Source organism: Protopterus annectens, chromosome 4.part1, assembly GCF_019279795.1.
Source record: "Protopterus annectens isolate FY-2018-M chromosome 4.part1, PAN1.0, whole genome shotgun sequence".
Classification (NCBI taxonomy): Eukaryota; Metazoa; Chordata; order Ceratodontiformes; family Protopteridae; genus Protopterus; species Protopterus annectens.
Genome location: NC_056734.1, coordinates 887,654,648 through 887,670,463, shown reverse-complemented (window position 1 = coordinate 887,670,463; position 15,816 = coordinate 887,654,648).

Here is a 15,816-nt window from a genome sequence, read left to right as displayed (position 1 = left end):
TACAAAGTGATACATGTAGATTTGACAAAGCTGGAAATGTAAGCAATCAGTGCACAATTCACAGGTTCTGTTTCACTAACATCCAACCTCCTTTTCATTTGTTGACAAATTGTGTTTTCTCTGTCAGGTTTTTAGTATTATTTAGAATAAACAAGAGAAAATAAAAAAAATGAAGAAATAGTTGAAAAGAGGAAAAGCAATCAATGACATACACAGTAGAAAATGTTAGTATACATGAGGCATGTCTACACTGGTCTGGATTTCAACTGTCACTCCAATGCACCTTCAGAAAACAGGATGGGTGCCTTATCCCTCTTTGCCACACAAATAGCTTTGCAGCAAAGAACTGAAGTCATTCTTCACACAACCAACAGTGACAGAATGTACACTGATATCAAACTATAAACTATTATTTTCACATTTATTATTATATTTGGATATAGTGCACTTCGTAATCACACAACCTGTTATGATTATTGCTTGCAAATATACAGCCCTGTCTTACCTTTCTGTGTTTCCTGGTCATTCATCAGTTATCTGACCAGCACTCTGAAACATGCAGTGTATAAGCCATGCTATATCATTGGCCTTAAAATGTGTGAGGATATTAACTGGCAGTAATATGATATATATTTGCCATCAACTGAAGGTCAGGTTAGATGGTACAAACATGCATAGATGGTGCTTTTGGGGGGGGCAAAGGTGAGTTACTGTTACGGCATATACAAGAATGGACTGTTCTTTGGGGGAGCAAAGGTGAGTTACTGCTATGGCAAAAACAAGAATGGACTGTTCTTCTGGAGGGGCAAAGGTGCGTTACTGTTATGGCACATGTAAGCATAGACTGTTCTTTTTAGGTGAGCAAATGTGGATTACTGTTATGGCACAAACAAGAATGGACTCTTCTGGGGGGAGAAAAAGTGAGTTACTGTTATGGCACATAAAAGGGTAAACTGTTCTGTTGGGGGGAAACAAAGCTGACTTACTGTTATGGCACATACAAGCACAGACTGTTCTTTTGGGGTGAGCAAAGGTGAGTTATTGTTATGGCACAAACAAGAATGAACTGTTCTTCTGGGGGATGAGTTACTGTTATGGCACATGCAAGCATAGAGTTCTTTTGGGACAAGCAAAGGTGAATTACTGTTATGGCACAAACAAGAATATGTTGCTCTTGATACTCTCCTTGTTTTGCATCCACTTTTTGTTTGATATTGTGAGGGTTGTGAAGTCAGAAACTGCAATGAGCATCATTCTAACTTCTCTCATCAATGATTTCCCTGTAAAATGTATGGTGCTAAACTGAAGGCATGCAGTGATCATCAGTACTTTTGAGAGGTATAGCTGTTCTGATCTTTGATGTCTGAGGCCTGCTACTTACTAATAGATACATATAAGTCAAATAAGTCTCTGCTGTCACATGGTACAGTAATGTTTGTACAGATCTCGCACCATTTACTTGCTTACTGTAACAACTGATGAAATACAAGGATATGCCATAATAATATTAAACAATGCACTCCAGGTTCAGGACTTACTTTGTAAATGCAACAGTTGCCACAGTGTTAGTACAGGTCAGACTCTATCTGATGCAAGCAGTACAGAGACAATACATGGGGAGGTAAAGGTTGTGTGAGTTGCCTGGTATCAATGTTACTGTATGTATGTGAGTAGGAAGAAGGTTTTAGGCCCCTAGGTGGTGAGTGAGCATGCTATGCATTGCCTCTTAGCCAATGCAAGGGCATACTAAGCACGCTTATGTCTGCCTACATCCACAGCAGCTGGTGGTCGCCCCTCTGATTCCTCATCTGCCTGTGGCTGTGGTGACATTGGCATTGGTGCTGTGATGTGTGAGTCTTCCCCTTGCTGATGCTGCTGCAGCTGTTGCTTCAGGATTATGTTGTGTAGCATGGCACATATTGTGAAGATTTCTGTACATGTCTGTGGATTGTACTGCAGGACTCCCCCAGATGTATCTAGGCACTGGAACCATGACTTCAGCAGCACAAAAACACGCTGTACAAAATTTCTGGTTTGAACTTCTGCCTCATTATGGTGTTCTTCCATGGGTGTGTGTCTATTTCTGATGGGTGTTATCAGCCATGGTTCCACTGCATGGCCTGCATACCCCAGTAGATGACCCTGTGGGATATCCCCCCTAGCAAACATCTGGCACAGTTGGGAGGTGTGTCAGATATGTGAGTCATGATAACTGCTAGGGTTGCCAGCACACATGTCAAGATGATTCTCTTGGCATTACACACAACTTGGTGGTTGATAGAGTGGAAGCCCTTTCTGTTAATGTAAAGCCTACCATGCTCCCCAGGTGGTGCCTTCATTTCTACATGAGTGCAATCTATGGCACTCAGTACTTCAGGGTTATGCTCTGCCTGGTAGAACTGTTGTATATTTATGTCCCTCTCCTCAGGACTATGGGGAAAATATATGTGCTCACTGACATGTTGGGGCATAGCATCCAAGAATTGATGGAGGATCCAGGATCCTAATGCCTGTGACACCCCCAGCATGCCCTGTGTTCATCTCTGAAAGGTACCTGTAGCTAATATTTTAAGGGTTACACATACCTTAGTTACCACCAGGATAGGTTCCACTTGGTTGGCTCTGAGTTGAGGGCGGCAGAGGTTGCAGTGTTCCTGTAATATGTTCCTGTCCACCCTGTAGCTCTCTACAATTTCCACATCATGTAGGTTGTGATACATTAAACGTGGCCTGAAAACTCTTCCCTTTCTCGGGATATGCTTATTGGCAGCGGCATTGGCTTCAGCCTCTAGTACATACAGATGGATTAAAGCAGTAGCAGCCCCTAACATTCTGTCTTTGTAGACTTTCTGTGTCTGTACTTCAAAAGTTTTGACATCCACAGGAAAAAACAGCATAGAGTCTACATGGATGCTTTATAGCTTGTTGAATAGCTCCAACATGTTGGATTGATTGATTAGCATGCAATTCAGCCGCTTGTGCTGTAATTCACATGTATGAAACACAGACAAAGATAAATGCAATTCATTAATAATATAAAAAGGCAAACAAGTAGCTAGTCAAACTGATGGTTAGGAAAGTTGCATGTTTGGACGACTGCAAACGCTTTTTCTTCAGGATATATCTGTACAGAGGAGTATTGATCTTCAGCAGGTATGCTCCCATTTTGTCACCTACATAATGCATATACTGGAATATTTTTAAGAATATTGTGAAGCAAACGCTTTTATACTTTTATCTGTATGCATTAGTTAGAAGTGTACTGATGGCATGTGCCTGTTTCTCAAACCATTGCAGAGGTACACATGATTGACAATGCATGAAAATGGAATGCTGTATGATAAATATGTACAAAATGTATCAGGAACAGGTAATTTGATAGCACTTTTAACATTTCAAAATGGGTCATTTTTGTGTGGGGGGCAAGGATGAGTTACTGTTATAGCACAAACAAGACTGAACTGTTCTTTTCGGGGGAGCAAAAGTAACTTGATGTTATGGCACAGAAAAGGCTATGTTTATCTTGTTTTGCATCCTGCCTGCTAGTATTTCACATCTATAGACTGTTTTATATTTTTTCAGTGGGTAATAAGACTGGCTACCTTTTCTGTTTTATCTGGAAGCATTTATTTTGTTGTTATGTGATACTTATGTGTACTATACTTCTGTTGTCTTCTGGGACAGTTTTATATATGCATTTTAACATTTGCATTTTAGTTCACTTTGTTAACCAGCATTACACACAGGATATGATGTCATCACAAACTTCCTATTTAAAAGTGAATTATGTTAGTACCTGCATGACTCTGATGATGCCTTAATAAGAACAATTGAAAGCGCTTAGTCTGAGGTGCTTTCAGCATTTATTTTACCTTGTGGATTTTTAGTAAAGGACTGCCTTTCTGTGGAACATGTTGGTTTGATTTTTGCCTTTTGTTTGGGATTGCATCATTGTTTTTGTGACTAGAGGGTGCATTTCCTGATTCAGTATCTGACCATGTCCTGTTGAGATGACTGCTTATTCAAACGTCAGATATAGCTGATGACATCAGCAGTGTCCATTGAGAATATGATAATAACAGACTCCCACATGCTGTGGCAAAAGGCTGCCTGTAATGTCAAGCAAGATCCCCCCCTGCACACACACACACACACACACACACACACACACACACACACACACACACACACTTGACTGCAGTAAGAATATAACCCTTATCTAAGTATACAGACTACAGCATGCAGTACATAATGCAAGCACCACAGTACAAGTCTGACTTTTGCAAGACTGCTGAACTTATAGTACATGGTATCTGAAGCCCATGTGTGAGACAAGATGTTGGCAGGCCTGCATAGGTTCACAGTTTCATAGGTTCATACAAGGCTAGTACCATAATGGCCCTAGGGTCATAGGCAGTTACTAGGCAATGGCCCTAGGGCCTTGTCAAGCCTACCCAATCTGGACCATTGTTTCCTTATAGACCAAGATTTGTAGCCCATATTTGTAAAGGTACGATCAGCACTTGTTGACACTGTCTAAGAGAGACATAGGTGAAACACCTGGGGTAAATCTAAGCTTAAATATGGTTATTGAGGAACCCAGTTTCACATGAATTAAGAGTTTGTTCCATACAACTGGCAATCTCTGGAAGACATATCTGTCTCCCCAGCTTATCCTGCTGATGCCACATGCTAGGTTTAGGTCCCCAGGGTGAGTGAGTCTTGTCCCATGTGATGTGTAGAGGTCCAGTATTTCCATCAAGGTAAGGTTCAAGACAGCTCTGTAGGCCACACAAGTTGCCTCTCAGCAGTCTAAATGATATACAGTACAGTAACAGGGCCATCAGTCTGTCCATGTAGGTAATGTGCTGGAAGTCCCTGGATTTTCTTTGTGAGAAAACTCTGATGTCATTCCAGCTTGTGATGTACATGCAAAAGGGAGGACTGTACTCTCTTATTGGTCTGATGAGGCACGAGTACAGTGGAGTTATAACATCCTTAGTCTTGGATGCTGTGCCCTCACTTACGATGTGTGCAGTGTAAAGGGCCTTCCTTACCACTGTGGATACATGATGATCAAAGCTGAGGTTGCCATCAACCTGCATTCCAAATCTCTCACCATTGGGTTAGAATATGGGGGGGTATTATTAATATTGTTATTTGCAGAGACCTCTTCTTTGCCAAAAGGTATAATAGTGCATTATTTTGGGTTAACTTTAAGTCTGTGCTTTGGCAACAATCATTTATGTATGTAAGCACATTTTGTTGTATATTAACATTATTTGGGAATCCATTGATTGCACTTAGTTTTCAGTTGTCAGCAAACGTGTTGAGCCACAGGCCATTTGTTTGCCTTGCTTTCTGAGAAATACATTCCAAACAGTAGAAGGCCCAGCATAGACCCTTGTGGGAAACCACTGGTAACCGGTCTGCTGGTAGAGATAGAATCCCCACCTATGACTGTATGCATTCTGTTGGTAAGCCAATTGCTACCCATCTAATGATGTATGGGTTAATCCCCAAGGTGTGTGGGTTCTGCAATGATGCCTAGTGGGGGATTGTGTCAAAGACCTTGGCCAAGTCAAGATAGGCAGTATGTACTGACTTGCCTTCATCCAGGGCTTTGATGACTCTTTCAAATAAATCCACTAGGTTTAAGAGGCATGATCTACCCATGATGAAACCAAACTGTGTTGGGTGAAGAGTTTTAAGGTCACCAATGTCCTTGTTGATAAGGTCCAAGATGATTCCCTACATGAGGGAAATCATTGACTCCAACTGTGATATTAGTATAATACACACAGTATCAACACATACCAGAGACTGCTGCCACAGCCATGACAACACTTGCATTGACAAGAGACACATGGAGGGATGTGTTGCATCAGAATACAGACACACCACCCAAGTATAATATGGATATCACACACTATAATCAGACCTACAGGTATGTGCCCTGTGTCCTGGAGTAGACAGTAATGGTACATACCAGCATCTGGTCACAGTGCTGACTACTCCCTTGAGTGTAACACAAGTACTGGGTATGTGAAGGACATGCACATCAGAGGGCATATTAAAGTAATTGTTCCCAGCCTTCATCACACCAATAACTGAGTACAATGCACCCTTCTCCATGTACCATCCTACACATGTTCCAGTAATGTGTAACTTGAGTGTACCACCTTTGTCACGGTGCACTGTCAAACAGCTTATTGGCCATACCTAGCTATTCTTTTTGGGGAATATACATGACTGTTTGATGGTGTGAAACACCAATCAAGTTGTTACAACAGACACGTGTGCTACCTGTTCAGCTTATGCAAACACTACATACATAGGTGTTTGACAACACTTATGGCATGTATATCATTTGTGACAGTGTGAATTGTGCCACAGATATATGCCAAGCACACAAGGGAACTAGCCTGTAGTGCCCATACTGTCATACACAGGTATTGCAGGGTCATTCCTAACACCTCCTGCAGATATTGCAGTACCAGGACAGTGTGCATGGTTACAGTCATAGAGTGTGGATGTATCATACTAGTTGCTGAGTGTGTGTGCAGACTCATCTATTACTCCACATTACATTGGTTATATCAGAGTCATGGGATTAGTGGTAGTATTATTCAGATATTGTCCATGATTGTGGTCGGTTCTTGTAATGTTTGCCATGATCCTTTCCCTGAGACCACCATGTTGGAGACCTCCACTAGGTATATTCTCATATTCAGGTATATCAGTTTGCACAGCTTTGCAATGTGCACCCTACCACAATTGTATGTCAGATCCCTGATAGACATCTTCTGCATTATTCATGTAAGGATGCTTATCTCACACACACATGCTCCCCATTATGTCACATTGTGTGACAGTCACAGACAACACATTTTCACTGTACAGTCTGTACTGTACCATATGTAGATATGTGCTTGATGTTGCTGCTACAACCATCTTCCATTGACATGCCCTCCTCTGCTGCACATGCAGGAGTTTCACCTGTACTCTTTCCCTGTGTTCATTCCTACAATTCATCTGTGTGTCCCTATTCAATACACACCCTTCCCCTGAGTAATAATTTTACATGGCAGCCCCATGTCCTGTTATAGATCATTAACAGAGCTTCAGTACAGTATGCCAGGTATGAGATACCACAGTACTCTGCACTGTACGTACACAGTCCTGTACTGTGTTTGGATCATATACTTCACATTCGTACCTCTCAACTGTCCGGATATTCCCAGGATATCCAGATGTTTTCCTTATCAAATATGTGGCTTTTTGCTATATCACTGGGGTGATCTCTGGACTAATGTGACTCAATATTCCAGGCATTTGGGTGCATACCTGTCAACTATCCTGATCTGTACAGAATTTCCAGTTTCGGTCTCATATTTGTGATCTTTTCCTAAAAACATGTTGTTTTACTAGCAAACTCATTGGCATGTCATAATAGAGTGCAGTCAGTAACTGATGACCGACATTGGAGTTTCACACTTCATGTTCTTCAGAAAGTTCAGGCTAATGTACAACCTATATAATTCTATCAACTTCATAAGTTTGGATCTGGAATATTAACAATCTGTCCATATTTCTAGCCCTTTGTCCATTTTTATAGCTTTGTCTACATTTCTCACCCTATGAGATTGAGGGTTTTGCATTCAAACACATTCCCATGTGACATCTACGTCAAATATGCCCCTATTACTGTTTTTTTGTCTTCTCATTAAGTTGGCCTCTGTGAAGATATGTTGCACCAACAGAATGATGCTATTTATACAGCCATACCTCACAGCTGTACAGTTTTTTTACAGAATGTCAAGATTTTGCCTCATATTTTTGGTCTATTTCTCATACAGTTGTGGTTTTATGGCAAATCATTGGTAAATTATTGAAGGTTGAAGTCAGAAAATAGTGGCAGACCATACCTCTCAACTGTCCAGATTTTTGCCTCATATTTTTGGTCTGTTCCTCCTAAAATTTATGATTTTCTGGCAAATAAATGGGATGATCTGAGGACTGAAGTCCATAAATAATAATATACATTTGTGTTTCATACTTCATACCTATCAGAAAAATTCATGATAAGACAAATCCTGTTATTCTAGCAAATTTCTAAGTTTATAACAGCAATATTTAAAATCTGTCCCTATTTTTGGGCCTTTGTCCACCCATTCTGTCAGGCTTTGTCCAGAATTTTTGCAGTAAGAGTTTGAGAGGTATGTGACAGACATTTGATTCTCAGACTTCATAGCAATGTCTTTTGGCTTCTGCTGTTAGGGGTCGCCACAGTGAATCACTGGTCTGCAGACTGATTGACAGTGGAGTTTTTACAGTGCTGAGTTGCCAGCCTGGTGCCCAACCTTCACAGAAGACACACACACAAACACACACCTACTGCATGTCATTAAAACTCCCTCGACCACAGACTCTGCACAGAAGGCGCTCCAGATGAGAATCGAACCGGAGAACCAACACTAACTGCTGCACAACTGCAGCCTGAGTCTCAGACTTCATACCCTTCAAAAAAGTCATGCAAATGCAAAACCTGCCATTCTATTAACTATCTATGTTTGTAATAGCAATATTTAATGTGTGTCTCTACTTTTCGTCCTTTGTCTCCACATTATTTATGGCTTTTGTCCATATCTTTTGCTCTAAGAGTTTGAGAGGTTATATATGTACAGCCCTGGTGATCATTGTGGCATTCCGCACAAATCCTCAGACAGTATGTGCTCTCCTTTACAAGGAATTTATACCCATGTTCACTTACAAGGTTTCACGGCCAGCAATACTGTTGTGAGTTGTGAAACCTAGCTTAGGCATGCTGTGCCTCAATAATATGCATTGCGCACTGCCGCACACCGAGCACTGTTATGTTAACATGTAAACTCCATGTAGGGTCTATATGAAGCCTACATGGAGTTTACAGACTCTGCATGAAGAGAAAAAAGAAAATGGTGTTACATCAGCCCAAGATTCTGGAGAACAGGAGAAATAATATTTACTGAAGAGCAACATTTTTTTTCTGATAATCCATGATTTATGATGAATTTACTCTGAATTCATACTGCTGACTATTTCAGAATATTAACAGTAACTGTTAAGATTACTGGGGTCAATGTTCTAATACCAGTGTTTTATTCATGACAAGAGAATAGTTACTTGTACATAAGGGAACATTATGGACAGGATAGTAATAACCAGAAAATTAACAGTCGGTAAGGCCTTAATGTTCAGACAGTTTTAACAATATAACAAAACTTTGTACAATTCTACTGTCCTTCAGAACCTTGAGCTGACCTACCAACACCATTGTCTTCTGTCTCTCTCTCTCTCTCTCTCTCTCTCTCTGTCAGTTAGCTAAATCACAGCTTGTGTAGTGTATTAACTTATATAATATCCCTACATTCTATTCCTGCATCTTATTCTCTTGGTAGTCCCTGCCTTTCTCATCATTGTGAACTGGACATTATTCCTAATTCATATTTTCTGTTAACCAAAACCTCTCACTCATAAAGATCACTTGTTTAGGCAGACTAATAACTTACAAATTAGAACTTCTTTCATTCCCTTAATTTAACTAATCTCACTAGACATCTTTTGTTTTGAGATTTATTGTCTCATCACATGTCAGAACAGTCTCTCTGAGTATTATCATCTCTGCTAAATGAACACTAACTGTAATGCAACATGCCAAACTTTGATTTTTATAGCTTGTCAACACACACACACACTCTGCATATCTCTGAGGGGTAGTATAAGCTTCACTTTCTTTCACAGTAGCATTTTTCATTGTATATTTGTTAAATAAATTTGTTAAAGTCAGACTGTAAAAATTATTTGGCATTTAAAAACAATGTCAGTCAATAACAAACAGTAATGCAGGAGACTTAAGTATTTAATTTACAACTACTTTAATGTACATTAGGAGGCAAAAAACCATACACAAACTTGTACAGAATTTTGTTTAGTTTTATTGGTGAGACATATGACATTTTATATGTTTTACTATCAGCTTTTGCCCACCTCACTGACGTGGTCAGTGACAGGGTCTTTACATCATAGTAACTTATGAAAAAGTGCTGAGATGGTGTTTTTCAAAAATCTTTTTCCCATGAGAATATTACAGCCTTGCAAAGCACCTGGTCGGTCACAATGTCCTTCCGAGGATGTAGCCAATTCAAGGCTCTTAGATTAGTTTGAATACAATGGGTGCATGTCTTCTTTAATACTTTCCTTTGTCTCTTTCTTGTTCACCAGCTGGACATTATCTCTGATAGTGCGCACAAGGCCGTTCTTCTGGTGGAAGCAGGAAAAGATACACATGCACACAGATTCATTATTTTCTAACTTTGCAAAATAATCTTTTACTGACAGACATGAGCCAGGCCGAGCTGATCGCTGCCAAGGCCAAGTTTCTAATTATACTGCAGCTTATGCTTCAAGCAATAATATGCGAGTTTATTTCTACTATTATTCTAGTAAAACAGAATTAAATGCATTACATATCATACTATTTTTCAACCTTTGCTCTCCATATAGATTTGAGCACATTTATTCCTGTCTAAAGCACACATTTCCCTAACAGTTTATAGATGTTTGAATACAGATTTTTCTGACATTCTCTCTCCTGTTAATGCATTTTATTTTATTTGAAACATAAACAATATTATTTTATTTTTTAGCCTTTTTTTTAAGGACTTTCAGCTAAGTCAGTCATTGGTTTTATATTTCAGAAAAAGCATTATTTGAAATTAATCTTTTAATTTCAACACTTTGGTAAAAAGTTTTAGTAACAGATATATCAACAAATTTTTGATTAATTTTTTCATGCAGGGAATTTCACAGTAAACACATGCTCCTATTAGGAGTATACCCACACAAATAGCAATTAAATGTTTAATAGGATGGAACCCCACCCCCCCAAACAGATTTTGGAAAAAGTTTGTCAGTGGGTTTGGGCCTGGTTTAGTCATTGCTGATACTTGCTGAATTACCTCTAGGTGGTCATTGATTTTATGTTGGTTGTTTGGAATGTACGCACAGCATTTTTTTTTGTGTACCACCTCTTGCCACTAGGGTGAAGTAAAGAGCCATTTGAATTTGTAGCACAACAGTTTTTATTGCATTTAGTTCATTAGTCACCAATTTTAGGGTGGAAAAAGTTGCATTGCTCATGACTTTTTGACAGCTTTTTTAGCTTCCAGATTGATTTGACTGCTCCATAGGCTGGTGGTATTTTTGCCCTGGATATAACACTGTTGCCCAAGTTTATATGAGTCAATTTACTTTTGTCTTTTACTGAATTATGGCCTTTTTAACCAGCTTTGATTTTACCAACTGGATTTACAGGTTTTTTTTACTGGACCTTCAGATTTTTGAGCTGTTTTTTTTACGTTTTGTATTTTACCCAAAGGTAATTTTGCAGTATGTTTTATTGCTGAAACCAGATAACCCAAAAAACAACTGCCGGACCAATTTTTAGGTAACCATTTATATGCCTTTTTTTCACAAATAAAATTATTACTTTGGTACTAATACGTGTTATCCCTGCATGAAACATTTTTTTATTCTTAATAGACAATTGCTTAGTTAAGACTGGATTGTCACATACTGCATTTAATGTAGTTTTTATTGAACTCAGATATGAATTATGGTTAGTATTACAAACAGTACCCCCACTTTTGACTTTAATGTAACATTTATAAGACATTGTTATATTACCATTACTTCAGTCCACCTGGAGGGTATTACTTTTGTAGAAACATACAACTTCTTTTTGTGTGACAGGTAAAAATAAAGCAATTTTGTCCTGTGATTTTACAGTTTTTGTATTAAGAACACTTTTTTAAGTCTTATTTTATTCCCAGAGGGACAGTGGACATTAACAGTTTTTTATATGTTGTTGGTATAGCTGTACAAACTTAGCAATTTGAAATGTGCATAGTTTTTGTATGCACAAGCTTTATGGTTAGGTATGTGTTAAAGTTTGGATGCCAGTCTATAAACAGTTTATTACGTCTTTTTACTTTTACTTGTGTGGTTGAGTGCAGGGAAAAACCACAATAAGAGAAAAATTGTTATATTTAGTCAACAAATGCACTGCCAAAGAAAATAATTATGCAATAGTTTTTGGGTTGCTCTGCTTTTTGTTTGCTTTACTCTTGGCCATTTTGCCCTTGTGTATTAGTCACAAAGTTTTTATTCAGCTGAAAGTTTTTTTGTCTGAAAAAGAGTTAAACTGCAAAACAGATTTATTTATTAACAGTTTTTTTATATAATTAGCTAGTGAACTGTTAGCCTTCAGCTTTGCAGGCATGAGAGCTTTTTACTGAGGCACATAATATGCCCTTTCAAATACTACTTTAAAGGGGATTAAACCCTTTACATTTGTTACTGTTTTTATGCTTAGCAATGCTAGAGGTAAACAGCAAATTTAATTTTTTTGAGTCTTACTTATTAACTTCCTCAACTTGTTTTTTTTTAAAATTTCATTGTACCTTTTCACCAGTCCTGCTGACTGTGGGTGGTAAGCACAGTGATTTCTTAAGGAAATTTAAAAAAAAAAAATCTCCCAAGTTGTTGAATTGTCTGATTGACAAAATGTGTCCCATTGCCACTATAGATTCTTTCCGGTATGCCAAATCTAGGAATGATTTCTTTCACTAAGGCTTTTGCTACTGTTGCTGCATCCGGATTCCTGGTCGGAAAAGCTTCTACCCATTTTGAAAACATATCTATGATCACTAAACAGTATTTTTTCCCTTCACATTTATTCAGTTCTATGAAATCCATACAAATAGTATGGAACGGATAGGGTAGTGTCGGAAAGCTCCCTCGCTTCGGTTTAAATGCTCCCTGTGCATGATGTTTGCTACAAATATGACATGTTGCACAAAATTTTTGTGTATAATTTGTAAATCCGTATGTTTGGAATGTTTTGTTAACTAACTGTACCATCCCCCCTGTTGAGACATGGCTCTGCCCATGGCTCAACAAAGCTGCATATTTAAATAAATTAGACGGCAATATTGTTTTTTTTCTTTTGGAAATGTACAGTTTATTTTTAAAAATTGCACCTTGTTTTACCCAGTTTTGTTTTTCTGCTTTTGTAGTAAGCATTTGCATTGTTTTTAACATGTCTAAATTTAAAATTTCAAAGGGTTGTAATTTTTTATTTAAAAATAAAGTTTTTGAGTCTGAGGCTGCTTGCTTTGCAGCTGCATCAGCTCGTGCATTACCTTTTGAAATTTTATTTTGTTGTTTTGTATGAGTTACACATTTACAAATAGCTACTTTGGTAGGCAACTGAATAGATTTTAATAGCTTTAAAATAAATTGCGCATGATTAATAGGTTTTTTACTGGATGTAATCATTTCTCTATTTTTTTTATTGTTGTGCAAACACATGCACTGTAGAAAAAGCATACTGATTATTAGTATATATGTTTACTTTTTTTGCCTTTTACTAAAATACATGCTCTTGTCAAAACTACCAGTTCTGCTGCTTGAGCATACAAGTTGTGTGGCAAAGTTTGTGCTTTTAGATTTTTAGTGTTTGTAACTACTGCATACCCCACCAGATTTTTTCCTGTAGGACCCCTTTTGCATGAGCCATTTACGTAATATGTCACCTCAGCATTATTTAAGGGCATATTTGTAAGATCTTGTCTAGGTAAAGCTAACTGTTTATATGAGGTTGACTTAGCAGTATGGTCATACATGAAAGATGTCTAGCAGGAGAAAGGTATGCAACTTTTTCTTGTAGCAGAATTATTGCAACTGCATGAGGCATTTTTAATGTGAGAGGGTGGAATAACACCACTGAGGCTGAAGCCTGCACTGCCATTGCTGCTGCAACTACTGCTTGTACACAGTGAGGCAAAGGTTGCACCACTGGGTCTAACTGTGATGAATAGTAAGCTTATGGGGCATTGCTTATTTTCATGTTGTTGCTTTAATACTGATGTTATGTACCATTGCTTACAATTTATGGTTTAATAAAAAAAATGTTTGTGATAACTTGGAAGTCTTAAAACTAATGAAGAAGCTATTAACTGCTTTAACCTGCAGAAAGCCATTTCTGCTTTTGTTTTTTATTGTAAAATAATTTGGTACCCAGCTTTAACAAAAAATAGTTGTACCTAAGAAAGACATTATTTCTTTTTTAGTTGTTGGTTTGGGTGCTTGCAAAATTGCTGTTTTTTTTTTTTTTTCTTTTCTTTTTCCCACTATCTAGTATTTTACCTTTATTGAATATCACATATTCCAGGTATTTAACCTGTGTTTTTTTTTCAAAGTTTGTAACTTACTTTTGTTTACTTTGTGTCCTTGTATTACTAAAAATTTTAACAATGCTACTGTATTTACCCTGCACTGCTGCTGGGTGCTGCTAGCAAGATGTCATTTACATAAAGTAAAATTTGACTACTTTCTGGTGGGGTAGACCCTGCCAGGTTGCTAGCCATTTTTTGTGCAAATATTATTGGGCTCTCACAATATCCCTGTGGTAGTCGAGTATATGTATACCTTTTACCCTGAAATGTAAATGTAAACCAATATTGACTATCAGGATGTACAGGTATTGAAAAGAAAGCATTGCTTATATTTACCACAGTAAAATACTTCTGTTGTGGCTTTAAATCATTTAACAAGGTATGTGGGTCTGGCACCGTGGGTGCTCTAGGTATTACTGCATTATTTACAGCTTATAAATTTTGTACCATCTGCCATTCCCGTTTGCTTTTTAACAGGAAATAGGGGTGTATCACATGGTGAATCAGGAGATTCTACCAGTACTCCTTTTTTGAGTAATGCTGCTTATTATAGGCTTAATTTTTACTTTTGCATTCTTTTTCAAAATGTATTGTCTTTTTTGTGGTCTAAAAGCTGACTTTGGGGTAATTGTAACTGGTCCTGCTGCTTGAATAAGCCCTACATTTAACTTGCCTGTTGACCACAGAGTTGTTGGAATTTTACACAAGGCCTCTTCTTTTTCTTTTAATAAAAATGCTAATCAGCTGTTCTTACTAGATTGCAAGTGTACAGCTGTATGTGTCTGTGTCAACCAATTCAGTTTTGTTTTTATATCCCTTGTCCTGACATTTCTAAATCAGTCTGTTTTTCCATTTTGTTACCTTTTTTTTTTTCTAAGTCTGCCCATTTAACACTTTTGTTTTTTGTCAAGCTGACATGTGGCAGTCTATTGGACTTATACAATCTCATGAACTCCTGAGGTAATGAACAGCTTACTACACTGTTTCCCTCAGTATCCCAGCATAAAGTTTGTAATATTAATTTGTCAGCAGGATTCTTACTTATATTCCTTATTAGGTCCTGGTGTGCTACAGTAGTATGGAGTACAATGTAACAAGTGCTGCTGATCAGTGTCAAGGGAGGGTACCTTACTGATGGCTACGTTTATCAGTTCTTTGGTTACTGCCCTGGACCAATCATAACTAGGTCCTGGCTGTACCAATAATAGGCTTCACCCTCTGATCACACCACAAGAGCATCCATTTGTCTTTGTGCTTCCATACCCTGCATGGTAGGAACTACTGCTATGCCAAATATTTGCACAAGGTCTCTTTCCAGTAAGTTTACTGGATATTTTTGCAGAAACTACAATTTTACTTTTCTGAGTCATACCTGAAACAGGGTCAGTTATTGCTATATTATGGGAAAGTGGTTCCCTGTATAGCTGTCCATTTGCTGCTTTTACTAATATATAATTAGGTGATTCAGAATGTTTTGGTTATTATTACTATTATATAGTCAGTCCACATCTCCTTTATTTTTTGTCATTGCTTTCTT